The 26,738-nt window shown below is 47.0% G+C and overlaps 17 non-coding genes across 17 annotated transcripts; all 17 read left to right on the forward strand.

Annotated features, from left to right (window-relative positions):
- Window positions 1-2,823: 2,823 nt before the first annotated feature.
- On the forward strand, window positions 2,824-2,897 carry Trnan-guu (transfer RNA asparagine (anticodon GUU)). Its single transcript has one exon. It is a non-coding gene; the product is annotated as a tRNA-Asn (tRNA).
- A 6,357-nt stretch (window positions 2,898-9,254) lies between these two features.
- On the forward strand, window positions 9,255-9,328 carry Trnan-guu (transfer RNA asparagine (anticodon GUU)). The gene has a single exon. It is a non-coding gene; the product is annotated as a tRNA-Asn (tRNA).
- A 689-nt stretch (window positions 9,329-10,017) lies between these two features.
- Window positions 10,018-10,089, forward strand: Trnat-cgu (transfer RNA threonine (anticodon CGU)). Its single transcript has one exon. It is a non-coding gene; the product is annotated as a tRNA-Thr (tRNA).
- A 333-nt stretch (window positions 10,090-10,422) lies between these two features.
- Trnan-guu (transfer RNA asparagine (anticodon GUU)) lies at window positions 10,423-10,496 on the forward strand. Its single transcript has one exon. It is a non-coding gene; the product is annotated as a tRNA-Asn (tRNA).
- A 689-nt stretch (window positions 10,497-11,185) lies between these two features.
- Trnat-cgu (transfer RNA threonine (anticodon CGU)) lies at window positions 11,186-11,257 on the forward strand. Its single transcript has one exon. It is a non-coding gene; the product is annotated as a tRNA-Thr (tRNA).
- A 303-nt stretch (window positions 11,258-11,560) lies between these two features.
- Window positions 11,561-11,634, forward strand: Trnan-guu (transfer RNA asparagine (anticodon GUU)). Its single transcript has one exon. It is a non-coding gene; the product is annotated as a tRNA-Asn (tRNA).
- Window positions 11,635-12,323: 689 nt separating this feature from the next.
- Trnat-cgu (transfer RNA threonine (anticodon CGU)) lies at window positions 12,324-12,395 on the forward strand. The gene has a single exon. It is a non-coding gene; the product is annotated as a tRNA-Thr (tRNA).
- A 303-nt stretch (window positions 12,396-12,698) lies between these two features.
- Window positions 12,699-12,772, forward strand: Trnan-guu (transfer RNA asparagine (anticodon GUU)). The gene has a single exon. It is a non-coding gene; the product is annotated as a tRNA-Asn (tRNA).
- A 689-nt stretch (window positions 12,773-13,461) lies between these two features.
- On the forward strand, window positions 13,462-13,533 carry Trnat-cgu (transfer RNA threonine (anticodon CGU)). Its single transcript has one exon. It is a non-coding gene; the product is annotated as a tRNA-Thr (tRNA).
- A 304-nt stretch (window positions 13,534-13,837) lies between these two features.
- On the forward strand, window positions 13,838-13,911 carry Trnan-guu (transfer RNA asparagine (anticodon GUU)). Its single transcript has one exon. It is a non-coding gene; the product is annotated as a tRNA-Asn (tRNA).
- Window positions 13,912-14,600: 689 nt separating this feature from the next.
- Trnat-cgu (transfer RNA threonine (anticodon CGU)) lies at window positions 14,601-14,672 on the forward strand. The gene has a single exon. It is a non-coding gene; the product is annotated as a tRNA-Thr (tRNA).
- Window positions 14,673-14,975: 303 nt separating this feature from the next.
- Window positions 14,976-15,049, forward strand: Trnan-guu (transfer RNA asparagine (anticodon GUU)). Its single transcript has one exon. It is a non-coding gene; the product is annotated as a tRNA-Asn (tRNA).
- A 689-nt stretch (window positions 15,050-15,738) lies between these two features.
- Trnat-cgu (transfer RNA threonine (anticodon CGU)) lies at window positions 15,739-15,810 on the forward strand. The gene has a single exon. It is a non-coding gene; the product is annotated as a tRNA-Thr (tRNA).
- A 303-nt stretch (window positions 15,811-16,113) lies between these two features.
- Window positions 16,114-16,187, forward strand: Trnan-guu (transfer RNA asparagine (anticodon GUU)). Its single transcript has one exon. It is a non-coding gene; the product is annotated as a tRNA-Asn (tRNA).
- A 689-nt stretch (window positions 16,188-16,876) lies between these two features.
- Window positions 16,877-16,948, forward strand: Trnat-cgu (transfer RNA threonine (anticodon CGU)). Its single transcript has one exon. It is a non-coding gene; the product is annotated as a tRNA-Thr (tRNA).
- Window positions 16,949-17,252: 304 nt separating this feature from the next.
- Window positions 17,253-17,325, forward strand: Trnan-guu (transfer RNA asparagine (anticodon GUU)). The gene has a single exon. It is a non-coding gene; the product is annotated as a tRNA-Asn (tRNA).
- A 689-nt stretch (window positions 17,326-18,014) lies between these two features.
- On the forward strand, window positions 18,015-18,086 carry Trnat-cgu (transfer RNA threonine (anticodon CGU)). The gene has a single exon. It is a non-coding gene; the product is annotated as a tRNA-Thr (tRNA).
- Window positions 18,087-26,738: the final 8,652 nt, after the last annotated feature.

The raw sequence follows: 26,738 nt of genomic DNA on the forward strand, positions 1-26,738 counted from the left end.
AGTCACCTGGTCCAGACGGCCTACCGGTGGAGTTCTATCGCACATTTAAACGACTGTTGTTACCGAAACTGACGTGCATATGCCAGGAATTAATGGACCCCGACAAAGAAATCCCGCGACAATTCAGTGAGGGCTTGATCATACCGGTTCCTAAGTCGCCATTGGCGCAATCCGCAAAACACTACCGCCCGCTCACACTTCTAAACTGTGATTATAAGATCTTTGCAAGGATTATAGCTAGGAGACTCAAACCGGTGATGAACACGGTTACAGCCCCGCCACAAACGAGTGTCGGTATAGGCCGCAACATTCACGACACCTTGTGTGACTATCGCGACGTCATAGCGGTAGCTGCCGCCTGTCGCATTCCGTGCGCCTTGGTCGCTCTCGATTTTGACAAAGCATTCGACCGTGTGAACCATGAGTATTTATTGCAAACCATGCAGACAATGAACTTCCCCCACCGTTTCCTCACCATCATCGCACGACTACTGCGCCACTCCCAGTCCACGATTTTGCTCAACGGGCGATCAGTGGGGCCGATAACTATTGAAAGTTCGGTCAGACAGGGCTGCCCTATGTCGATGGCGCTGTTTGCTATCGCCATCGAGCCGCTATTAACAGCGCTGACCTCACACCTCCAGGGTGTCCTGATGTATGGTCACAAGTTTGTATGCCGCGCCTACGCGGATGATGTGGCCTTTCTTGTGCGAACCACGTCTGAGATACGGACGGCGATGGACATAGTAGAGCAGTATAGGAAGGCGGCGGGGGCTCAGTTGAATGTAATGAAGTCCGGTGTCCTGAACATCGGTCGCGGATTGAAGGCCCCTATTCCTGGACAGATCAAGGTGATCACGGTCATGAAGTGCTTGGGAGTGAAATTTACTCGTGACATCCGACGCACGATTGCAATCAATTACAAAGATTTGCTAAATACAGTGCGCGCGAGCATACGTCAACATACCCTCAGGTCGCTGGACGAAATACAACGCGTGGCCTTGGTGAACATTTATCTCGTCTCTAAAGTTAACTATGTGGCACGCGTACTTCCGCTGCCCCTCCCGATGGCAAGCAGACTGTTAGCTGCCTTCGGCCACTTTGTCAGCCGCGGCCACATTTTCAAAGTCAAGTATTCTACGTTGACTCTGCCGTCGGCGTCAGGTGGTCTCAACCTCATCGACGTCTATACGAAGACACGGGCCCTGTACGTCAGTTCTACATTTAGCAGATGGAAGAATTCGCCCAATAGTATCACCACTTTTCTATTGAACGAAATAAAGCCGGCTAATCTTGACGCGCCTGTGGATGTTCATCACATACCAGACGACCTTCATCATATCAAGCAATTTTTGCTTGACTATAGCTACATCCGCCTGGGAATGCCTGAGGAACAAATAGTCACAGTGCGAGCAGTGTACAAATATTTGCTCACGACGCACGCTCGAAACAGTATTGAAGTTAAGTACCCCGAGGCAGTCTGGCCACGTGTATGGAGAAGTGTTCATCATCCACATTTGCCAACGGGAGTGAGAGCATTGTGGTATTACGTGGTCAATAGAAAACTTCCCACGACTTCCCGCTTACATTCGATACATTTGGCTGATACTTCCCTTTGTGCAACCTGTAACGTGCAAGATACTGATGAACACACATTCGTATGCGGTACGGCGCATGACATCTGGAAAGCGGTTAGAAACCTCTTGGCATTTCTACAACGCACGTCCCCTCAAGCCATCACCCTTAAGAGTCTACTTCTACCGGACGATGACCTCTACCCTACCACGAAACGAAATGCCGTAAACTGGCTGAAAGGACAAGCAATCTACTATATTATTACAAACTCAGAACGTAGCATTGGAGACTTTTCGACATATTTACAAACACAGCACGATGGACTTCGCAAACTTCCACATTATAAACAGGAATACGCAAATTTTCTCATCAAAGCGATCATGGATCCCCCACAGAACTGGCGGGTGTAAAGCTAAGAGTAGACAAGACAGGACAGTAAAGAGAAGAGACCACACAATGAAACAGGACGAACTCGGAACGGAGTGAACACATTGCAACCCGAGAAGCCGACCTTACAGTTTTCCGACGTAAGAGGGCCACTAAGGTACGGTTGCCAAAGGTAATTTGAGAAAAATCACGAACAACCACAATGCCGATGGAGGCGGCACATACAGAGGATTTCTTCTCGGAGATGGCATTCATGAGTCGAAGCCACTCATCCCTTTTGTTTTCATTTACTTTATGTTATACCATATACACAAAAAAAAAAAAAAAAAAAAAAAAAAATAATAATAATAATAAATTTAAAGCGTAGAAGCTGGCCGACGAAGGCAGAAAAGGTGCGCGATTGGATGGGCTATGTGGGGAGAAGGGAGGCAAAAAATTTAAAAAAAAATAAAAAAAAATAAAAAAAAAAAGTGGTAGAGCACTGGTCTCGTAAACCAGGGGTCCTGAGTTCGAACCTCACAGAAGGCATTCATTTTTTTTACCTTCCTGCAAGGAGCGGAGCTATCTCGAGCAGCATCTAACACAAGGCAGTACACTGAATGAGAGGGATGTACTACAACCCATGACAAGTATTCCATTGGCCTCAGAGTTTTTCTGAATGCATAGGCAGAACAGTGGTTTGTTTGCATTTTGTAGTATAATGTCATGCTTGGCGATGTCATTCGTTTATGAGCCTCGCTACAGTGTGCATGCACGTTATCCATGTGAAGAGGCATAAGCAGATGCTACCATTCTGCGAGATTCCTGCAGAAGGTATACGAATTAGTTTGATATACAGAGCACAAGTGAGCCAAAGTCACGGCCTCCGTGGCGCAATCGGCTAGCGCGTTCGGCTGTTAACCGAAAGGTTGGTGGTTCGAGCCCACCCGGGGGCAAAATATTTTTAACTGGCACCTACGTGAGGACATACGTCAACTTTGTTAGAGATACACAGCTAGTGTGACAATTTGGCTGTGTTTGAGTGATGCCACAGAGCCTTATACACATTCAGCCAAGTGACACTGTAGGTAAAAACATGGCCCTACACAGACGTTCTACTGTTTTCCTATTTATTCGTCATGTGTGACACTGCAGTAGAGCGACGCCCACTACAAAAGACGTATTATTTACATTCAATTTCAGGGTATACGTCGCGAGTGCCATATGACAGGGCCTGTCTCTCGATGTCGATTTGTATTTGGTGTCTCTTAAGTGTCGGTCTGCAGTAGGCCGCTGTTGGCCGAGCGACGTGCAGTCGCCTTACATGAAGCCTCATGGGCACCGCCAGTGCCACTGTGGACAACAGCGCACTGTAGCCAGAGAGAGGAGCCGAAAGGCGCAATTCACAGTCGAGCCACGCTATCCCACAAGCTGTGCACTAGGTCAAGATTGTGCAGACGGCAAACCCTTGGTGGCCCGACGCTCGTCGTCGATCGTAAGGGCGAAACAGTCAAGAGATTTGGAAAACGGCAATGTGGACACCCCCAGCAGCAGCCGTGTGCCAAATCCGATATCTGGTCAAGGGTTGCAAGATTCAGTATGATGAAGTGACAATTCGGAGACAGCTCACAAACGCAAAGCTGCCGCCTTCTTAGCTCAGTGGACGAGTTCCGCTTTAGACGCCGTGCAGTGTGGACGTGCCTAGTCTTCCGCTCCGCCGTAGCGTTACGTATAGTGGACTATCGTTTTTGTTTGCGTGTTGTGTTGCAACTTCTGTGAGTGTTTCTCCGTCGTTGTTTCGTACCTTGTGTTACTTTCTGTCCTTATTTCAGTGTTTTTTGTGTAGCGGTTTCGACCGCATATTTTGAAAATGTCGTCCCAGGTTATTCCTCGTCAGGCTACAGTTAGTTTTGCTTTTGACAAGTCAACCCGCCATGTGCAACCTAGTTCTCTTGAGATTCATGATTGGTTGGTAGTTACCTTTGGTGTTCATTCGGATCAGGTGCACACTGCTTATTTTGATACCGAACTGTATGTTTTCTTTGTTAAGTTTATGGACCCACTTCAGGTTGATAAAATTCTTTCTAAATATGGTCATCAAGTTCTCTTTCGGCATCGGGATGATTCTGTAAGTACCGTGCTGCTTTCCAATGCTTCCATTACGTACACCAGTGTTCGTGTTTACAACCTTCCACCGGAGGTGGATAATGTCTATCTTAAGGAGGGTCTACAGAAGTATGGTGATGTAAAGAGCATTCGCCTTGAACGCTGGTCAAGCCAACATCGCCTGCAATGTTACAGTGGTATTCGTTCAGTCGAAATGCACGTTAAGCAGAATATTCCATCTCACCTGCAGATCGGTGGATATCGTGTCCATGTAACATATAGTGGTCAGGTTGGCACCTGTTTTTTGTGCAATGAAAGTGGTCACGTGCGTACCGACTGTCCGCGGAGAGTTTTTGTTTTAAAAAATTCCCTCGAACAGCGTCGCAAGTTAACGGTCGCTGACCTCGTTGCAGGTGGTTCTGCTCTTGGTGTAGCACAGTCCGGTGGTAGTAGCGCCCCGCCACAGGTTTTGCGCACCCCTGACATAGAATTTCCTCCTTTGCGTGCTCAATCTGATGTTGTTCCGTCTGTCCCTCAGGTGGGTGTGCCACTTTTGAATAATAAGAGGCGTCGCCCACACGATGGAAATAGTACGGATGAGGATCTCCCTGAGATGCCCCAGTCCGAGCGACAGGTATCCTCCGAGCCACTGTGTACTGTAGCTGCTCCCTGCCCTCCTGAGGTAGCGGTTCCGGTGGCGGCTGCTGGCGCCCCTCCGGCCTCCGACGCAGCTTCTCTCGAGTCGGGTCGTCGGTCGGGCCTGTTGGCGCCGTCTTCCGAACCGACTTCGATGTCACAACAAGTGGAGCCGCGACAACTTCCTGCTTCGCTGCCCCATACCTCTGCCAGCGGAGCTGCTCCGCTTCCTTCCAACTCTGCGGCCTCGGACCCTCCTGCTCACGTTTCGCCTCCGTGCAGTCCATGTTTGCCGGAAGCTAGTGCAGGTGTTGACCATTCCGTTTTGTCGGATGTTTCCCCCGCGACCCCGGATCCCGCATGTGGACCGGCGCGGGTGGTGTCGGATACAGAACTTGACCCTCCTACGTCACCGGCGGCTGAAGCTTCCTTGCCCGTCAGCCGACGCAAGTTACGCGTTCAGCCGAACGTTAATGCTGTTCGTAAAAAACCGAAACGTAAGGGATCCGCGGAACGGGGTAGCAGTCCCCCTCCCGCGGCTGCCTCCGTCACCCCTGATATGGACTGTGACGCTGGTGCGTCGGTGTAGGTGATTTGTTTTCTCGCTTTTCTCTCTATGGTTCAAGCATACACCTTTCTTACCTTAAATGTTAACCGTATTGAGTCCGACGTTCGCATTGCCTCTTTGCGGCAGTTTATTTACGACGCCTGTGCGGACGTAGTGTTTTTGCAGGAAGTGTTGTTTTCTGATCTCTCTCTACCTGGATTTCAAACTGTTTTTAATGTCGCGCCGGAATATTCCACAGGAACTGCTCTTTTCTTTCGAGAGGGCATTCCTATTACTGACATTGAATTCCTTGACTCTGGCCGTGGGATTGGTTGTCGTCTTTTTGATCTCCGCCTCGTTGTTTTGTATGCTCCCTCTGGTTCGGGTCACACTGTGGCTCGATCGCGCTTTTATAAAGAAGAGCTTATTTATCTTTTGCGCCAGAGTCCTCGGAGTCTCCTGCTCGGAGGCGATTTTAATTGTGTTTTACGCCCTGAAGACCAGTCCCCCAATTTTAATTATTGCCGTGATTTACATGACATAGTACGTACAATGCATCTGCGTGATGTTTGGGAACACAAATATCCAACCCTGGTGAAATATACGTTTTTTACCGCGTCCTCATGCAGTAGACTCGACAGATTTTATTTATCTGATTTTTTATGTGATAAAATTCTTTCTGTCGATGTTATTCCTACTAGTTTTTCTGACCATTGTGCCTTTACTGCAACTGTAAATCTTAGTCACCAACCTGCAAAACTTTATCGTTCCCAGTGGATATTAAATGTTTCCCACCTTGCCGACAGTGCTATGGATGATGTTATAAGTGGCGTGTGGGAGCGATGTCTTCGCTCTGTCCCGCGATACCCCTCCTTGCTGGTTTGGTGGACTGCGTTTGCCAAGCCCAAGATTCGTCAGACTTTGATTTTTTACTGTGCTGCAAGGGCGCGTGATTTTAAGAACACGTATGAATATTACTACTCTGTCCTGCGTGAACTATATGACGCAGCGGGTACCTCTCCTCTGCGGATCCATGATGTTCGTCGTATTAAAGCCAAGCTTTTGAGCCTTAAACGACGACAGATGGATGGTCTGCGAGTTAAGTCGAAACCTCACTCTCTTGTTGAAGGTGAACTGACATCCTTGTACCACCTGCTACGGCATCAGACTCGTCGTCGTCGCTCCTTCATCTCTTCTCTCACGGTGGATGATGGACGACAGCTTATTGCACAGGAGGAAATGATTCGTGCTCTTCACCAATATTACACTAGTCTCTATTCTGCCGATGATTCTGGTGGGTCTCTTTCGGAAGATGTCTTTGGGGATCTAACTGCGACGATCGCGCCTGACGCGAACGGCGAATTTCTCCGGGAGTTCCAGGTAGATGATGTTTTCGATTTTATTGCTCGCTCTCCGTCCAGTAAATCGCCGGGTCCAGACGGCCTGCCTAAAGAATTTTATCTTCGTTTTTGGCCTCTTTTGGGTGGCATTTTTACGCAGATTTTAAATGAGATTGTCAGGGGGATGGATGTGCCTGCCGATTTTAAAGTAGGGAAAATTGTTTTAATTCCGAAGTCCTCTGGTCGTTTATCTGCTGCCAATCTTCGTCCGCTCACATTGCTGAATTTTGACTACAAGACAGCTGCTAGAGCGCTCAATAGCCGGTTGTCTTCTCTGCTTCGGGGTGTGATTGGTGCACATCAATGTTGTTTTCATGATAGATCTATTCTGACACCAGCAGCCGAATATCGGGATGTTGTCTCGGTTGCGGCGGTTACAAACGTACATTGTGCCTTTGCCTTCCTTGATTTTTATAAGGCTTTTGATCACGTCAGTCATGTGTTTTTGGATCGTGTTTTAGGTACAATAGGTTTTAACGCTTCATCACGTGGTGTTCTTGGCAATTTGTATAGGGGAATAACAGCTCGGGTGTCAGTCAATGGGCAGCTGACGCCGCCCATTGCTATCCGCCGCGGAGTGCCTCAGGGTAGTCCGCTCTCTATGTCTTTATTCGTATTGTCCCTGGAACCGCTGCTTCGGACTATTGCTCTCAAGCTTCAGGGTATGTCCCTCTCTGGTGGGAAGCTCTCGGTTAAGGCATATGCGGATGATGTCGTTGTTCTCCTCCGTCAACGTGATGATATCCCGTTGTTGAAAGGGGCAGTTGATGCATACTGTCGTGTCTCTGGAGCGCGTCTCAATCAGGGTAAATGTAAGTTCCTTGATATCCGAGGATTTCGCGATGCTGCCGTCCCTTGGGCCACTTTTGTCGATCGCCATACGTCCTTGGGGATTATCATTGATCGGTGTCCTCTAAAAATGGCGGCTCTCAATTGGAAATCTGTCACCGAGAAGATACAGGGGGCTCTGATGGTCCATGAGCAGCGCTCTGCTACTATTTTGCAAAAAGTCAGAATTTTAGACACCTACGTTCTATGTAAAGCTTATTATGTTGCTCAGCTGTTCCCACTTCCCATGATGGTGGCGAAAAGGTTGCGCCAATTGTCTAGCAGGTTTATATGGAAGGGCCATCTATTCAAGTTACGTTACGAGGTAATGACGAAACCGCGTATCTCCGGAGGCTTGGGCCTCTCTGACATTACTCGCAAGGCGTCTGCTTTGTACGTCCGCCGAACGACTCTAATTGTTACGCAAGAAGTGACTTCAATTACATCCAGGCTTTTTACTGTTGTGCGTCCGGCGAGCCTTGCTCCACCTGTCGATGTCGGACGCCTAAATTTTAAGTTGAAACACATTCGGGAATTTTACATTGCGGTGAGTTACCTCGGTGAAGTCTTCTTGCGGCGACCGGTGCCAACGACCAAGGGCTTGATTGCCCGCTGGGAGGGGCTGGCCGGTCCCAATCCAATAGAACTGGCGTCTCCATCTGTGTCCTGGAGGAACGTCTGGAAGAATGTTAGTCTGCCGATCCACTCTATGGCCGTGGCGTCCACGTGGTATAGGGTAATAAATAATTTGGTTCCCACCAATGTACGACTGCACCGTATTGGTCTTTCTGACACGGACACCTGTACTCGGTGCGGTCTCGTGGATACCCTTGAACATCGATTCACTTGCTGTGGGCACCTTGCTAATTGGCGTTGGCTCAGGAAACAACTTGCTTTTGTCACTAGGTCTGCTGAAGCCGCTTATACTATTGACATCATCGTCCGGCCCGATTCTTCCTTTTTTCCGCGAACGAAGCTCCATACCGTCATGTGGTTGATTGGCCATTTCGTACATTTTGTCAACAGTTGTCATGAAGAGGATGGACACCTAGCGTTTCGGCAGTACATGCTTACTGCTTACTGGCAGCGCTTGCGATTGCCAGGCCTCCGAGATGATTTTGCCAATATGCTTAGCCTGACATTTGAAAGAGAGGGTGTTGGCTAAGGTCACCTGTGTGAGCCATTTTCTTTTATACTGTTTCTGGATTTGCCGCCTTTATGTATGTTTCTTCTTTACTCCAGGACTGAAGTATTTCGTGTTTTAATCTTTATTTCAGTAAGCAGTCTACATTATATAGTCATGTTTTAGGATTTTAATTTCAGTTGTGTACTTCTTTCGAAGTGGCTGTGTTGTGAAAAAAAAAAAAAAAAAAAAGAAAAAAAATGGTGTAATGGAAAAAAAAAAGTGGTAGAGCACTGGTCTCGTAAACCAGGGGTCGTGAGTTCGAACCTCACAGAAGGCATTCATTTTTTTTACCTTCCTGCAAGGAGCGGAGCTATCTCGAGCAGCATCTAACACAAGGCAGTACACTGAATGAGAGGGATGTTCTACAACCCATGACAAGTATTCCATTGGCCTCAGAGTTTTTCTGAATGCATAGGCAGAACAGTGGTTTGTTTGCATTTTGTAGCATAATGTCATGCTTGGCGATGTCATTCGTTTATGAGCCTCGCTACAGTGTGCATGCACGTTATCCATGTGAAGAGGCATAAGCAGATGCTACCATTCTGCGAGATTCCTGCAGAAGGTATACGAATTAGTTTGATATACAGAGCACAAGTGAGCCAAAGTCGAGGCCTCCGTGGCGCAATCGGCTAGCGCGTTCGGCTGTTAACCGAAAGGTTGGTGGTTCGAGCCCACCCGGGGGCGAAATCGTTTTAACTGGCACCTACGTGAGGACATACGTCAACTTTGTTAGAGATACACAGCTAGTGTGACAATTTGGCTGTGTTTGAGTGATGCCACAGAGCCTTATACACATTCAGCCAAGTGACACTGTAGGTAAAAACATGGCCCTACACAGACGTTCTACTGTTTTCCTATTTATTCGTCATGTGTGACACTGCAGTAGAGCGACGCCCACTACAAAAGACGTATTATTTACATTCAATTTCAGGGTATTCGTCGCGAGTGCCATATGACAGGGCCTGTCTCTCGATGTCGGTTTGTATTTGGTGTCTCGTAAGTGTCGGTCTGCAGTAGGCCGCTGTTGGCCGAGCGACGTGCAGTCGCCTTACATGAAGCCTCATGGGCACCGCCAGTGCCACTGTGGACAACAGCGCACTGTAGCCAGAGAGAGGAGCCGAAAGGCGCAATTCACAGTCGAGCCACGCTATCCCACAAGCTGTGCACTAGGTCAAGATTGTGCAGACGGCAAACCCTTGGTGGCCCGACGCTCGTCGTCGATCGTAAGGGCGAAACAGTCAAGAGATTTGGAAAACGGCAATGTGGACACCCCCAGCAGCAGCCGTGTGCCAAATCCGATATCTGGTCAAGGGTTGCAAGATTCAGTATGATGAAGTGAGAATTCGGAGACAGCTCACAAACACAAAGTTGCCGCCTTCTTAGCTCAGTGGTAGAGCACTGGTCTCGTAAACCAGGGGTCGTGAGTTCGAACCTCACAGAAGGCATTCATTTTTTTTACCTTCCTGCAAGGAGCGGAGCTATCTCGAGCAGCATCTAACACAAGGCAGTACACTGAATGAGAGGGATGTTCTACAACCCATGACAAGTATTCCATTGGCCTCAGAGTTTTTCTGAATGCATAGGCAGAACAGTGGTTTGTTTGCATTTTGTAGTATAATGTCATGCTTGGCGATGTCCTTCGTTTATGAGCCTCGCTACAGTGTGCATGCACGTTATCCATGTGAAGAGGCATAAGCAGATGCTACCATTCTGCGAGATTCCTGCAGAAGGTATACGAATTAGTTTGATATACAGAGCACAAGTGAGCCAAAGTCGAGGCCTCCGTGGCGCAATCGGCTAGCGCGTTCGGCTGTTAACCGAAAGGTTGGTGGTTCGAGCCCACCCGGGGGCGAAATCGTTTTAACTGGCACCTACGTGAGGACATACGTCAACTTTGTTAGAGATACACAGCTAGTGTGACAATTTGGCTGTGTTTGAGTGATGCCACAGAGCCTTATACACATTCAGCCAAGTGACACTGTAGGTAAAAACATGGCCCTACACAGACGTTCTACTGTTTTCCTATTTATTCGTCATGTGTGACACTGCAGTAGAGCGACGCCCACTACAAAAGACGTATTATTTACATTCAATTTCAGGGTATTCGTCGCGAGTGCCATATGACAGGGCCTGTCTCTCGATGTCGGTTTGTATTTGGTGTCTCGTAAGTGTCGGTCTGCAGTAGGCCGCTGTTGGCCGAGCGACGTGCAGTCGCCTTACATGAAGCCTCATGGGCACCGCCAGTGCCACTGTGGACAACAGCATACTGTAGCCAGAGAGAGGAGCCGAAAGGCGCATTTCGCAGTCGAGCCACGCTATCCCACAAGCTGTGCACTAGGTCAGGATTGCGCAGACCGCAAACGTTTGCTGGCCCGACGCCCATCGTCGATCGTAAGGGCGAAACATTCAAGAGATTTGGAAAACGGCAATTTGGACAACCCCAGCAGCAGCTGTGTGCCAAATCCGATATCTGGTCGAGGGCTGCAAGATTCAGTATGATGAAGTAACAATTTGGGGATAGCTCACAAACGCTAAGCTGCCGCCTTCTTAGCTCAGTGGTAGAGCACTGATCTCGTAAACCAGGGGTCGTGAGTTCGAACCTCACAGAAGGCATTCATTTTTTAAACCTTCCTGCAAGGAGCGGAGCTATCTCGAGCAACATCTAACACATGGCAGTACGCTGAATGAAAGAAATGTTCTACAACCTATGACAAGTATTCTACTGGCCTCAGAGGTTTTCTGAATTCATAGGCAGAACATTGGTTTGTATGCATTTTGTAGTATAATGTCATGCTTGGCGATGTCATTCGTTTACGAGCCTCGCTACAGTGTGCATGCACGTTATCCATGTGAAGAGGCGTAAGCAAATGCTACCACTCGCGTTGATATACAGAGCACAAGGGAGCCAAAGTCAAGGCCTCCGTGGCGCAATCGGCTAGCGCGTTCGGCTGTTAACCGAAAGGTTGGTGGTTCGAGCCCACCCGGGGGCGAAATCGTTTTAACCGGCACCGAGGTGAGGACATACGTCAACTTTGTTAGAGATGCACAGCTAGTGTGACAATTTGGCTGTGTTTGAGTGATGCCACAGAGCCTTATACACATTCAGCCAAGTGACACTGTAGGTAAAAACATGGCCCTACACAGACGTTCTGCTGTTTTCCTTTTTATTCGTCATCTGTGACACTGCAGTAGAGTGACGCCCACCACAAAAGACGTATTCTTTACATTCAATTTCAGCGTATACGTCGCGAGTGCCATATGACAGGGCCTGTCTCTCGATGTCGATTTGTATTTGGTGTCTCTTACGTGTCGGTCTGCAGTAGGCCGCTGATGGCCGAGCGACGTGCAGTCGCCTTATATGAAGCCCCATGGGCAACGCCAGCGCCACTGTGGACAACAGCATACTGTAGCCAGAGAGAGGAGCCGAAAGGCGCATTTCGCAGTCGAGCCACGCTATCCCACAAGCTGTGCACTAGGTCAGGATTGCGCAGACCGCAAACTTTTGCTGGCCCGACGCCCGTCGTCGATCGTAAGGGCGAAACATTCAAGAGATTTGGAAAACGGCAATTTGGACAACCCCAGCAGCAGCTGTGTGCCAAATCCGATATCTGGTCGAGGGCTGCAAGATTCAGTATGATGAAGTAACAATTTGGGGATAGCTCACAAACGCCAAGCTGCCGCCTTCTTAGCTCAGTGGTAGAGCACTGATCTCGTAAACCAGGGGTCGTGAGTTCGAACCTCACAGAAGGCATTCATTTTTTAAACCTTCCTGCAAGGAGCGGAGCTATCTCGAGCAACATCTAACACATGGCAGTACACTGAATGAAAGAAATGTTCTACAACCTATGACAAGTATTCTACTGGCCTCAGAGGTTTTCTGAATTCATAGGCAGAACATTGGTTTGTATGCATTTTGTAGTATAATGTCATGCTTGGCGATGTCATTCGTTTACGAGCCTCGCTACAGTGTGCATGCACGTTATCCATGTGAAGAGGCGTAAGCAAATGCTACCACTCGCGTTGATATACAGAGCACAAGGGAGCCAAAGTCAAGGCCTCCGTGGCGCAATCGGCTAGCGCGTTCGGCTGTTAACCGAAAGGTTGGTGGTTCGAGCCCACCCGGGGGCGAAATCGTTTTAACCGGCACCGAGGTGAGGACATACGTCAACTTTGTTAGAGATGCACAGCTAGTGTGACAATTTGGCTGTGTTTGAGTGATGCCACAGAGCCTTATACACATTCAGCCAAGTGACACTGTAGGTAAAAACATGGCCCTACACAGACGTTCTGCTGTTTTCCTTTTTATTCGTCATCTGTGACACTGCAGTAGAGTGACGCCCACCACAAAAGACGTATTCTTTACATTCAATTTCAGCGTATACGTCGCGAGTGCCATATGACAGGGCCTGTCTCTCGATGTCGATTTGTATTTGGTGTCTCTTAAGTGTCGGTCTGCAGTAGGCCGCTGTTGTACGAGTGACGTGCAGTCGCCTTATATGAAGCCCCATGGGCAACGCCAGCGCCACTGTGGACAATAGCATACTGTAGCCAGAGAGAGGAGCCGAAAGGCGCATTTCGCAGTCGAGCCACGCTATCCCACAAGCTGTGCACTAGGTCAGGATTGCGCAGACCGCAAACTTTTGCTGGCCCGACGCCCATCGTCGATCGTAAGGGCGAACCATTCAAGAGATTTGGAAAACGGCAATTTGGACAACCCCAGCAGCAGCTGTGTGCCAAATCCGATATCTGGTCGAGGGCTGCAAGATTCAGTATGATGAAGTAACAATTTGGGGATAGCTCACAAACGCTAAGCTGCCGCCTTCTTTGCTCAGTGGTAGAGCACTGGTCTCGTAAACCAGGGGTCGTGAGTTCGAACCTCACAGAAGGCATTCATTTTTTTAAACCTTCCTGTAAGGAGCGGAGCTATATCGAGCAACATCTAACACATGGCAGTACACGGAATGAAAGGGATGTTCTACAACCTATGACAAGTATTCTACTGGCCTCAGAGGTTTTCAGAATTCATAGGCAGAACATTGGTTTGTATGCATTTTGTAGTATAATGTCATGCTTGGCGATGTCATTCGTTTACGAGCCTCGCTACAGTGTGCATGCACGTTATCCATGTGAAGAGGCGTAAGCAAATGCTACCACTCGCGTTGATATACAAAGCACAAGGAATCCAAAGTCAAGGCCTCCGTGGCGCAATCGGCTAGCGCGTTCGGCTGTTAACCGAAAGGTTGGTGGTTCGAGCCCACCCGGGGGCGAAATCGTTTTAACCGGCACCGAGGTGAGTACATACGTCAACTTTGTTAGAGATGCACAGCTAGTGTGACAATTTGGCTGTGTTTGAGTGATGCCACAGAGCCTTATACACATTCAGCCAAGTGACACTGTAGGTAAAAACATGGCCCTACACAGACGTTCTGCTGTTTTCCTTTTTATTCGTCATCTGTGACACTGCAGTAGAGTGACGCCCACCACAAAAGACGTATTCTTTACATTCAATTTCGGCGTATACGTCGCGAGTGCCATATGACAGGGCCTGTCTCTCGATGTCGATTTGTATTTGGTGTCTCTTAAGTGTCGGTCTGCAGTAGGCCGCTGTTGGCCGAGCGACGTGCAGTCGCCTTACATGAAGCCCCATGGGCAACGCCAGCGCCACTGTGGACAACAGCATACTGTAGCCAGAGAGAGGAGCCGAAAGGCGCATTTCGCAGTCGAGCCACGCTATCCCACAAGCTGTGCACTAGGTCAGGATTGCGCAGACCGCAAACTTTTGCTGGCCCGACGCCCGTCGTCGATCGTAAGGGCGAAACATTCAAGAGATTTGGAAAACGGCAATTTGGACAACCCCAGCAGCAGCTGTGTGCCAAATCCGATATCTGGTCGAGGGCTGCAAGATTCAGTATGATGAAGTAACAATTTGGGGATAGCTCACAAACGCTAAGCTGCCGCCTTCTTAGCTCAGTGGTAGAGCACTGATCTCGTAAACCAGGGGTCGTGAGTTCGAACCTCACAAAAGGCATTCATTTTTTAAACCTTCCTGCAAGGAGCGGAGCTATCTCGAGCAACATCTAACACATGGCAGTACACTGAATGAAAGAAATGTTCTACAACCTATGACAAGTATTCTACTGGCCTCAGAGGTTTTCTGAATTCATAGGCAGAACATTGGTTTGTATGCATTTTGTAGTATAATGTCATGCTTGGCGATGTCATTCGTTTACGAGCCTCGCTACAGTGTGCATGCACGTTATCCATGTGAAGAGGCGTAAGCAAATGCTACCACTCGCGTTGATATACAGAGCACAAGGGAGCCAAAGTCAAGGCCTCCGTGGCGCAATCGGCTAGCGCGTTCGGCTGTTAACCGAAAGGTTGGTGGTTCGAGCCCACCCGGGGGCGAAATCGTTTTAACCGGCACCGAGGTGAGGACATACGTCAACTTTGTTAGAGATGCACAGCTAGTGTGACAATTTGGCTGTGTTTGAGTGATGCCACAGAGCCTTATACACATTCAGCCAAGTGACACTGTAGGTAAAAACATGGCCCTACACAGACGTTCTGCTGTTTTCCTTTTTATTCGTCATCTGTGACACTGCAGTAGAGTGACGCCCACCACAAAAGACGTATTCTTTACATTCAATTTCAGCGTATACGTCGCGAGTGCCATATGACAGGGCCTGTCTCTCGATGTCGATTTGTATTTGGTGTCTCTTAAGTGTCGGTCTGCAGTAGGCCGCTGTTGTACGAGTGACGTGCAGTCGCCTTATATGAAGCCCCATGGGCAACGCCAGCGCCACTGTGGACAACAGCATACTGTAGCCAGAGAGAGGAGCCGAAAGGCGCATTTCGCAGTCGAGCCACGCTATCCCACAAGCTGTGCACTAGGTCAGGATTGCGCAGACCGCAAACTTTTGCTGGCCCGACGCCCATCGTCGATCGTAAGGGCGAAACATTCAAGAGATTTGGAAAACGGCAATTTGGACAACCCCAGCAGCAGCTGTGTGCCAAATCCGATATCTGGTCGAGGGCTGCAAGATTCAGTATGATGAAGTAACAATTTGGGGATAGCTCACAAACGCTAAGCTGCCGCCTTCTTAGCTCAGTGGTAGAGCACTGATCTCGTAAACCAGGGGTCGTGAGTTCGAACCTCACAGAAGGCATTCATTTTTTAAACCTTCCTGCAAGGAGCGGAGCTATCTCGAGCAACATCTAACACATGGCAGTACACTGAATGAAAGAAATGTTCTACAACCTATGACAAGTATTCTACTGGCCTCAGAGGTTTTCTGAATTCATAGGCAGAACATTGGTTTGTATGCATTTTGTAGTATAATGTCATGCTTGGCGATGTCATTCGTTTACGAGCCTCGCTACAGTGTGCATGCACGTTATCCATGTGAAGAGGCGTAAGCAAATGCTACCACTCGCGTTGATATACGGAGCACAAGGGAGCCAAAGTCAAGGCCTCCGTGGCGCAATCGGCTAGCGCGTTCGGCTGTTAACCGAAAGGTTGGTGGTTCGAGCCCACCCGGGGGCGAAATCGTTTTAACCGGCACCGAGGTGAGGACATACGTCAACTTTGTTAGAGATGCACAGCTAGTGTGACAATTTGGCTGTGTTTGAGTGATGCCACAGAGCCTTATACACATTCAGCCAAGTGACACTGTAGGTAAAAACATGGCCCTACACAGACGTTCTGCTGTTTTCCTTTTTATTCGTCATCTGTGACACTGCAGTAGAGTGACGCCCACCACAAAAGACGTATTCTTTACATTCAATTTCAGCGTATACGTCGCGAGTGCCATATGACAGGGCCTGTCTCTCGATGTCGATTTGTATTTGGTGTCTCTTAAGTGTCGGTCTGCAGTAGGCCGCTGTTGTACGAGTGACGTGCAGTCGCCTTATATGAAGCCCCATGGGCAACGCCAGCGCCACTGTGGACAACAGCATACTGTAGCCAGAGAGGGGAGCCGAAAGGCGCATTTCGCAGTCGAGCCACGCTATCCCACAAGCTGTGCACTAGGTCAGGATTGCGCAGACCGCAAACTTTTGCTGGCCCGACGCCCATCGTCGATCGTAAGGGCGAAACATTCAAGAGATTTGGAAAACGGCAATTTGGACAACCCCAGCAGCAGCTGTGTGCCAAATCCGATATCTGGTCGAGGGCTGCAAGATTCAGTATGATGAAGTAACAATTTGGGGATAGCTCACAAACGCTAAGCTGCCGCCTTCTTACCTCAGTGGTAGAGCACTGGTCTCGTAAACCAGGGGTCGTGAGTTCGAACCTCACAGAAGGCATTCATTTTTTTAAACCTTCCTGCAAGGAGCGGAGCTATATCGAGCAACATCTAACACATGGCAGTACACGGAATGAAAGGGATGTTCTACAACCTACGACAAGTATTCTACTGGCCTCAGAGGTTTTCAGAATTCATAGGCAGAACATTGGTTTGTATGCATTTTGTAGTATAATGTCATGCTTGGCGATGTCATTCGTTTACGAGCCTCGCTACAGTGTGCATGCACGTTATCCATGTGAAGAGGCGTAAGCAAATGCTACCACTCGCGTTGATATACAAAGCACAAGGGATCCAAAGTCAAGGCCTCCGTGGCGCAATCGGCTAGCGCGTTCGGCTGTTAACCGAAAGGTTGGTGGTTCGAGCCCACCGGGGGCGAAATCGTTTTAACCGGCACCGAGGTGAGGACATACGTCAACTTTGTTAGAGATGCACAGCTAGTGTGACAATTTGGCTGTGTTTGAGTGATGCCACAGAGCCTTATACACATTCAGCCAAGTGACACTGTAGGTAAAAACATGGCCCTACACAGACGTTCTACTGTTTTCCTTTTTATTCGTCATGTGTGACACTGCAGTAGAGTGACGCCCACCACAAAAGACGTATTCTTTACATTCAATTTCAGCGTATACGTCGCGAGTGCCATATGACAGGGCCTGTCTCTCGATGTCGATTTGTATTTGGTGTCTCTTAAGTGTCGGTCTGCAGTAGGCCGCTGTTGGCCGAGCGACGTGCAGTCGCCTTATATGAAGCCCCATGGGCAACGCCAGCGCCACTGTGGACAATAGCATACTGTAGCCAGAGAGAGGAGCCGAAAGGCGCATTTCGCAGTCGAGCCACGCCATCCCACAAGCTGTGGACTAGGTCAGGATTGCGCAGACCGCAAACTTTTGCTGGCCCGTCGCCCATCGTCGATCGTAAGGGCGAAACATTCAAGAGATTTGGAAAACAGCAATTTGGACAACCCCAGCAGCAGCTGTGTGCCAAATCCGATATCTGGTCGAGGGCTGCAAGATTCAGTATGATGAAGTAACAATTTGGGGATAGCTCACAAACGCTAAGCTGCCGCCTTCTTAGCTCAGTGGTAGAGCACTGGTCTCGTAAACCAGGGGTCGTGAGTTCGAACCTCACAGAAGGCATTCATTTCTTTTGCAGTTCCGTTTCTGCCGCGCTCGCGAGTGGCCGCTGTTAACTGTTGCGCTGCACTTCAGTGTTTACATCTCTGTACTTGTGCTTCGCCGAGTGCCGTCCGTCCGTTAATCTCCGTGTTCGTTCCTGTTCCTTGTGATCTGATCGCTCTTTCTGGTCTTGCTGCTGCTACTTGGAATTTCGGTTGTTTAACCGAAATTGCTTCGCTGGATTAACCATGGCTACAAACCTCAGGAAGAATACTCTGGTATTTGCTTTTGACAAAGAATCCCGTCCTGTTCAGCCGACATCCCTGGAAATAGATGACTGGATTACACAGGTAATTGGTCTAAATTCTGAAACCGTTCATACCTGGCAACTGGATCAGGAAAAATACTGTGTTTTTGTCAAGTTAATCAGTGCTTCGACTGTTGATAAAGTGTTACGAAAGTGGGGCTACGAAGTAGATTTTGTGCATAGAAATGGTTATAAAAGTAAGGTTTCCATCTATAGAGCGGACATTCATTACAAAACCGTTCGTGTCTTGAATCTCCCCATTGAAATTGAAAATGATAAGATTAAGGAAGCTCTTTTAAACTACGGAGACGTTAAATCAATTGCAAATGAAAGATGGTCGCCTCGCTTTAAACTGCAGTGTTTTAACGGGGTCCGCTGTGTAGAGATGGACGTTAAGACGAATATTCCGTCTCACATAACTGTTTGTGGGTATAAGGCACAAATTGTTTATACAGGTCAGGAAGCTACATGTCATATATGTAACGAAACCGGCCACTTCAGACAGGAATGTCCGCGGCGAACTGTTGTGCTCAAAAGTAATTTGATACAGCGTCAGAAGCTTACCTTAAATGATCTGTTACCAAAGAATAGCCCGGAACAACTGGTTGAGGATGTTAACGCAGCGGGACAAGCTGATGTCTCCCTTCACGATAACAGTCAATTTCCCCCGTTAACAACAAAAGGAAACCCCGTTGCCACTGTTCGTGAAACTGAAATGCAACCGAAAAAACGACCTCTGGAGATAACTGATAGTTGTTCAGAGGACGAGCTGTCTTGTCCCACTCCCTCACTTCGCAAGCAAAAACAGTGCGATGAGAAGGCAGAGGAACCTGAAGGCAAAATGCGAATGGAAACTAATGAACAGAAAGATAATACACATACGATACCAGAAAATGAAAGGGGTGTAAGCAGCATTAATTTGCAAGAAACAACAGGTGCAGTAACCGATTGCAATGATCAGAATCTATCTGTTAATAACCAAATTCAGGGAGAGGATGCAAAACTGCAGTCTCCATTTGTTTCCCTCGATCAGAAAGTGAGTGAAATTAATAAAGAACGAGGAAGTGGTGGCCAAACTGAAATCACGGTCAACACCTCAGGGCAGGCGCCGGCAACCGAAATTGCTAAAGCGTCTGCTGCTGCTCCAGATAAGCCGCGAAGTAAAATACCGACGCAACCAAATGAGAATGTAGCTCGTAACCAAGGGAAAGGAAAATCCAGTAGGGGCGACCCAAGCCCAAAGAATGTTCAGTCCGAAACGGTCGTACACGAATCACTGGAGGAAAAATCAGAAAGTTTACCAGGACATCAGTCTGCTTGCGGTACAAGAGAAAACATCAGAAGTAGAAAAAAACGGGACAGTAACTAATAAACTGATTGAAGTGTTATTCCATGCGCAGCCTTCCGAGAAAACTGTTACAGCTTAACTGAACCCTGAACCACAGTAAACTAAATTAGTTCAACAAAACAACTACATAGTGACAGCACAATGACGCAATCTTATTCTGTCACCACTATAAACATAAATAAAATCACGACCTGTTTGAAATTATCGGCCCTTAAGGAATTTTTGTACGAATCCGCGACTGATATTGCCCTGTTACAAGAAGTTCTAATTTCGGATTTGGTAATTCCCGGTTTTGTCAGTTACATAAATGTGTCTCCCGAAACAAGTGTTGGAACAGCTATTTTGGTAAGGGAAGGGATTACAGTAAGCGAGGTGGAACGACTGGAATCCGGAAGGGGAATAGGACTAAATATCTATGATGTGACTATCATCAACTTGTACGCCCCTTCAGGAAGTTCTCATCGAGCTGACAGGGCACGTTTCTTCAAAGATGACTTGATATACTTGTTAAGGAAATCACCAAGACAGTTATTACTTGGAGGTGATTTTAATTGTGTTTTAAATCGAAAAGATCAGTTACCTAATTTTAATTTCTCAAGTGAACTAAAACAATTAGTTACTGGTTTAGAATTAAAGGATATATGGGAAATCAAATACCCCTCCATCGTTGAGTTCACTTATGTCACGGCAACATCACGTAGCAGGATTGATAGACTATATATTTCTAAAAATCTTGTAACTTCCGTGACAAAAGTAGAAACCATTCCTACGTACTTTTCAGACCATTCAAGTGTCTTAGCTTGCATAAATCTAACAAGACAGCCGGTTCGCCGATTCAAGAATCAGTGGAAGTTGAACACTTCCTTGTTAGTTAATCATGATTTAGAAGATCTGATTAAAGAAACATGGGCAATATGCCTGCGAGCCCGTAGTAGATATGCCACTGCTATTGACTGGTGGGTTAAAATGGCAAAGCCAAAGTTGAGGAAAGTTCTTATTCAATACAGTGCCCAGAGCGCAAGGGAAATGAAATGCACTATAGAGTATTACTATTCCGTTCTGAGAGATCTATATGATCAAGTCTCAGCAGGTTCCTCACTTCGGATAGCAGACATAAAAAAAGTCAAAGCCAAGTTACTTAATATCAAGAGAAGTCAAATGGAAGGGTTGAAAATAAAATCGAAGGCAAATTCGGTGTCAGCAGATGAAACTACTTCCCTATATCATTTAGTGAAGCATACGAAAAACGGGAGAAGGACTTTTATTGAAGAAATTCGAACAGAACACGGCACGATTCTCAGAACCCAGCAGGATATCATGGACGAGATTTATCGCTATTATTGCGAGCTATATTCTGTACATCAAAGTAGTGATGCTTCCTTGGAAGAATTCCTTGACATCCTAGCCCCACAGCTGACAGAAGATGACAACGAAAATTTTCTCGAGGTTGTCAGTGAAGAAGACGTGTATGAGACTCTGTGCGCCTCGCCACCAAAAAAATCCCCAGGAGCGGATGGTCTGCCAGCAGAATTTTACATCCGTTACTGGCCAATAGTGGGTGCGAAAATCACGGACATTGTAAATGAGGTTATTCAGGGTAAAATGATTCCGGCTGAGTTTAAGGAGAGTAAAATTGTTCTGGTGCCAAAAAATAATGGAAACAAAGATTTAAATAATTTTCGTCCAATTTCACTGCTGAATTCTGATTATAAATTAATAGCTAGAATAATAAACAAGAGAATTTCATGCCTTACAGATAAAATTATTAGTCAACATCAGAACTGTGCGCCAGGCAGAACCATTTTTCAAAATCTAGCGGAATTCAGGGATATCATTGCAATAACTTCTGTAACAAACATAAAGTGTGCTTTATTGTTTTTAGATTTTTATAAGGCGTTCGATGTAGTAAACCATGAATATCTTCTACAGACATTGAAGAAAATAGGTTTCAACGATAGGGTTATACAGTTGATTAAGAACATAGCAACTGGAATAAATGCTAAAATAGCGGTGAATTGTCAACAATCCAGGCCGATGCAAATACAACGAGGTGTTCCTCAAGGAAGTCCTCTGTCCATGTCGCTCTTCGCAATGTCGCTGGAACCTTTCCTCCGACATGTCCATGCTACATTAAAAGGCTTAACATTATCAGGAAACAAAACAGTTATAAGAGCCTATGCTGACGATATAGGGGTCATTATAAGGAATAATGACGAGGTAACCACGCTAGCAACAGTGATTGATTCGTACTGTAGAGCATCTGGAGCCAATGCAAACGGAAAAAAAAGTAAGATGTTAAATCTCAGAGGTTTTGATAATATCAACGTCGAGTGGGCAAACTTAGTCCGACAACATAAAACACTTGGGATCACCCTGACAGCATGCCCTATGAAAATGACGGCTTTAAATTGGAAAGTTGCAGCAGATAAAGTGCAAGGAGCCATTGTAGAGAATTTAACTCGATATATGAACCAAGTTCAAAGAACACAGTATATCAACTCATGCCTCCTTGCTAAGGCTTATTATACTGCCCAGCTGTTTCCAATACCGAGAATGATAGCGAGGAGAATAATGTCCAAAATCACAAAATTTTTGTGGAGAGGTGAAGTGTTCAGAGTACCTGCTAAAGTAGCCACTTTAGATCCTAAAAATGGTGGACTAGGATTAACTGATATAACGGATAAAGCCTCTGCTCTTTTTATCAAAAGGCAAGTTAATTTAATAAGAGACTCGCGAGAAAGCATAACCAGCCAACTTTTCGACATCATTAAACCTCCAAGCCTGCTTCCCCCGATTGACGTGCAGAATATCAACAGTCGCTTACAGCACGTGAGGATTTTCTATGTTGAGTTTAGTTATGTCAGTGTCGAACTCAGGCAGTCCCGACACTTAACATCGAGAGCCATAATGCGGGAACGAAAGAAAAGCGAAGGAAGAAACAAAATAGAACGACAGTTTCCAAACATTGAGTGGACTGAGATTTGGAAAAACATTAGTTCTAATGTGCTCACGTCTAATATAAAAACGTCATGGTACAAGACAGTTAACAACATAGTTAGCACCAATGAAAGACTGCACGCAATCGGACTCTGTGAAACAAATTTATGTCAACAATGTCATCTAGTTGACACAGTAATTCATCGATATACTTGCAGTGGTCACATGAATAGTTGGAAGTGGATCCGGGAGCAAATAGCTCTGATTACAAGAACATCCCCTGAGTATATATCGCTGTCATTGATACACAGGCCTGAAGCACGCTATTTCCCAGAAGCAAAAAATAACGCTGTGTACTGGTTGCTGGGAAATTTTGTTAACTACGTCCTTAACAAATTAGGATCCGATAGCATCATAGAATTCAAGGTACACATGCTGTGTGAGTTCCACAAAATTAGAAGCTATTCGAATCACAAGAAAAAGTTCGGTAATATGCTAAAAATTGTATTTGAAAGAATGGGCATTGGTTAATATAAAAAAGAAGACTGTGTTGACAGTGATGTATTGTAGTTACCTTAAGGATACTATTTAAGATTTTACAGTATATTTATGATGTGTGCTTTCTCTACTTCAGAAAGTAGTTTTTTGAAAATTATAATCTAATGTACAGAACTTATGTGACATTGAGATTGTGTGTCTAATAGTGCCAAACACAAATCATGAAAGGTGCATTATTGGCTTATACTAGAAATTTGGAAATAGACAGTTTTTATAGAAATCTCCTTATCGATTGGTTAAAACCATAAGATACTATCCGATAAATGTAATATTCAATGGCTGGCACATTGCCCTGTTCATTTTTGCAGTGAAAGACTGATTATATAGATCTGATCACTTCTAATACTTAGATTCAATTAATGTCCAGAAAGTGTAATTGGAAGGCTAGTCAACTTTATTATATATCTCCTTTCCGCCATTCTCAAGTATTTATGTTTAATTTAATTCTTTCAGGTGATTTAGTCAGTAACACAATCTTCTGTTGTCTTTCCTTAATGTCAGCGCAATTGAAATGATCAAACCGCATTGTTTAAATAACTCCATGTATGTATAACTTAGTATGTATTTGCAATGTGTAACATTGTTTTTATTAATAAAGGTTTTATAAAAAAAAAAAAAAAAAAAAAAAAAAAACCCGGGGGCAAAATATTTTTAACTGGCACCTACGTGAGGACATACGTCAACTTTGTTAGAGATACACAGCTAGTGTGACAATTTGGCTGTGTTTGAGTGATGCCACAGAGCCTTATACACATTCAGCCAAGTGACACTGTAGGTAAAAACATGGCCCTACACAGACGTTCTACTGTTTTCCTATTTATTCGTCATGTGTGACACTGCAGTAGAGCGACGCCCACTACAAAAGACGTATTATTTACATTCAATTTCAGGGTATACGTCGCGAGTGCCATATGACAGGGCCTGTCTCTCGATGTCGATTTGTATTTGGTGTCTCTTAAGTGTCGGTCTGCAGTAGGCCGCTGTTGGCCGAGCGACGTGCAGTCGCCTTACATGAAGCCTCATGGGCACCGCCAGTGCCACTGTGGACAACAGCGCACTGTAGCCAGAGAGAGGAGCCGAAAGGCGCAATTCACAGTCGAGCCACGCTATCCCACAAGCTGTGCACTAGGTCAAGATTGTGCAGACGGCAAACCCTTGGTGGCCCGACGCTCGTCGTCGATCGTAAGGGCGAAACAGTCAAGAGATTTGGAAAACGGCAATGTGGACACCCCCAGCAGCAGCCGTGTGCCAAATCCGATATCTGGTCAAGGGTTGCAAGATTCAGTATGATGAAGTGACAATTCGGAGACAGCTCACAAACGCAAAGCTGCCGCCTTCTTAGCTCAGTGGACGAGTTCCGCTTTAGACGCCGTGCAGTGTGGACGTGCCTAGTCTTCCGCTCCGCCGTAGCGTTACGTATAGTGGACTATCGTTTTTGTTTGCGTGTTGTGTTGCAACTTCTGTGAGTGTTTCTCCGTCGTTGTTTCGTACCTTGTGTTACTTTCTGTCCTTATTTCAGTGTTTTTTGTGTAGCGGTTTCGACCGCATATTTTGAAAATGTCGTCCCAGGTTATTCCTCGTCAGGCTACAGTTAGTTTTGCTTTTGACAAGTCAACCCGCCATGTGCAACCTAGTTCTCTTGAGATTCATGATTGGTTGGTAGTTACCTTTGGTGTTCATTCGGATCAGGTGCACACTGCTTATTTTGATACCGAACTGTATGTTTTCTTTGTTAAGTTTATGGACCCACTTCAGGTTGATAAAATTCTTTCTAAATATGGTCATCAAGTTCTCTTTCGGCATCGGGATGATTCTGTAAGTACCGTGCTGCTTTCCAATGCTTCCATTACGTACACCAGTGTTCGTGTTTACAACCTTCCACCGGAGGTGGATAATGTCTATCTTAAGGAGGGTCTACAGAAGTATGGTGATGTAAAGAGCATTCGCCTTGAACGCTGGTCAAGCCAACATCGCCTGCAATGTTACAGTGGTATTCGTTCAGTCGAAATGCACGTTAAGCAGAATATTCCATCTCACCTGCAGATCGGTGGATATCGTGTCCATGTAACATATAGTGGTCAGGTTGGCACCTGTTTTTTGTGCAATGAAAGTGGTCACGTGCGTACCGACTGTCCGCGGAGAGTTTTTGTTTTAAAAAATTCCCTCGAACAGCGTCGCAAGTTAACGGTCGCTGACCTCGTTGCAGGTGGTTCTGCTCTTGGTGTAGCACAGTCCGGTGGTAGTAGCGCCCCGCCACAGGTTTTGCGCACCCCTGACATAGAATTTCCTCCTTTGCGTGCTCAATCTGATGTTGTTCCGTCTGTCCCTCAGGTGGGTGTGCCACTTTTGAATAATAAGAGGCGTCGCCCACACGATGGAAATAGTACGGATGAGGATCTCCCTGAGATGCCCCAGTCCGAGCGACAGGTATCCTCCGAGCCACTGTGTACTGTAGCTGCTCCCTGCCCTCCTGAGGTAGCGGTTCCGGTGGCGGCTGCTGGCGCCCCTCCGGCCTCCGACGCAGCTTCTCTCGAGTCGGGTCGTCGGTCGGGCCTGTTGGCGCCGTCTTCCGAACCGACTTCGATGTCACAACAAGTGGAGCCGCGACAACTTCCTGCTTCGCTGCCCCATACCTCTGCCAGCGGAGCTGCTCCGCTTCCTTCCAACTCTGCGGCCTCGGACCCTCCTGCTCACGTTTCGCCTCCGTGCAGTCCATGTTTGCCGGAAGCTAGTGCAGGTGTTGACCATTCCGTTTTGTCGGATGTTTCCCCCGCGACCCCGGATCCCGCATGTGGACCGGCGCGGGTGGTGTCGGATACAGAACTTGACCCTCCTACGTCACCGGCGGCTGAAGCTTCCTTGCCCGTCAGCCGACGCAAGTTACGCGTTCAGCCGAACGTTAATGCTGTTCGTAAAAAACCGAAACGTAAGGGATCCGCGGAACGGGGTAGCAGTCCCCCTCCCGCGGCTGCCTCCGTCACCCCTGATATGGACTGTGACGCTGGTGCGTCGGTGTAGGTGATTTGTTTTCTCGCTTTTCTCTCTATGGTTCAAGCATACACCTTTCTTACCTTAAATGTTAACCGTATTGAGTCCGACGTTCGCATTGCCTCTTTGCGGCAGTTTATTTACGACGCCTGTGCGGACGTAGTGTTTTTGCAGGAAGTGTTGTTTTCTGATCTCTCTCTACCTGGATTTCAAACTGTTTTTAATGTCGCGCCGGAACATTCCACAGGAACTGCTCTTTTCTTTCGAGAGGGCATTCCTATTACTGACATTGAATTCCTTGACTCTGGCCGTGGGATTGGTTGTCGTCTTTTTGATCTCCGCCTCGTTGTTTTGTATGCTCCCTCTGGTTCGGGTCACACTGTGGCTCGATCGCGCTTTTATAAAGAAGAGCTTATTTATCTTTTGCGCCAGAGTCCTCGGAGTCTCCTGCTCGGAGGCGATTTTAATTGTGTTTTACGCCCTGAAGACCAGTCCCCCAATTTTAATTATTGCCGTGATTTACATGACATAGTAC

The sequence above is a fragment of the Schistocerca serialis genome, unplaced genomic scaffold, assembly GCF_023864345.2.
Source record: "Schistocerca serialis cubense isolate TAMUIC-IGC-003099 unplaced genomic scaffold, iqSchSeri2.2 HiC_scaffold_1257, whole genome shotgun sequence".
Lineage (NCBI taxonomy): Eukaryota > Metazoa > Arthropoda > Insecta > Orthoptera > Acrididae > Schistocerca > Schistocerca serialis.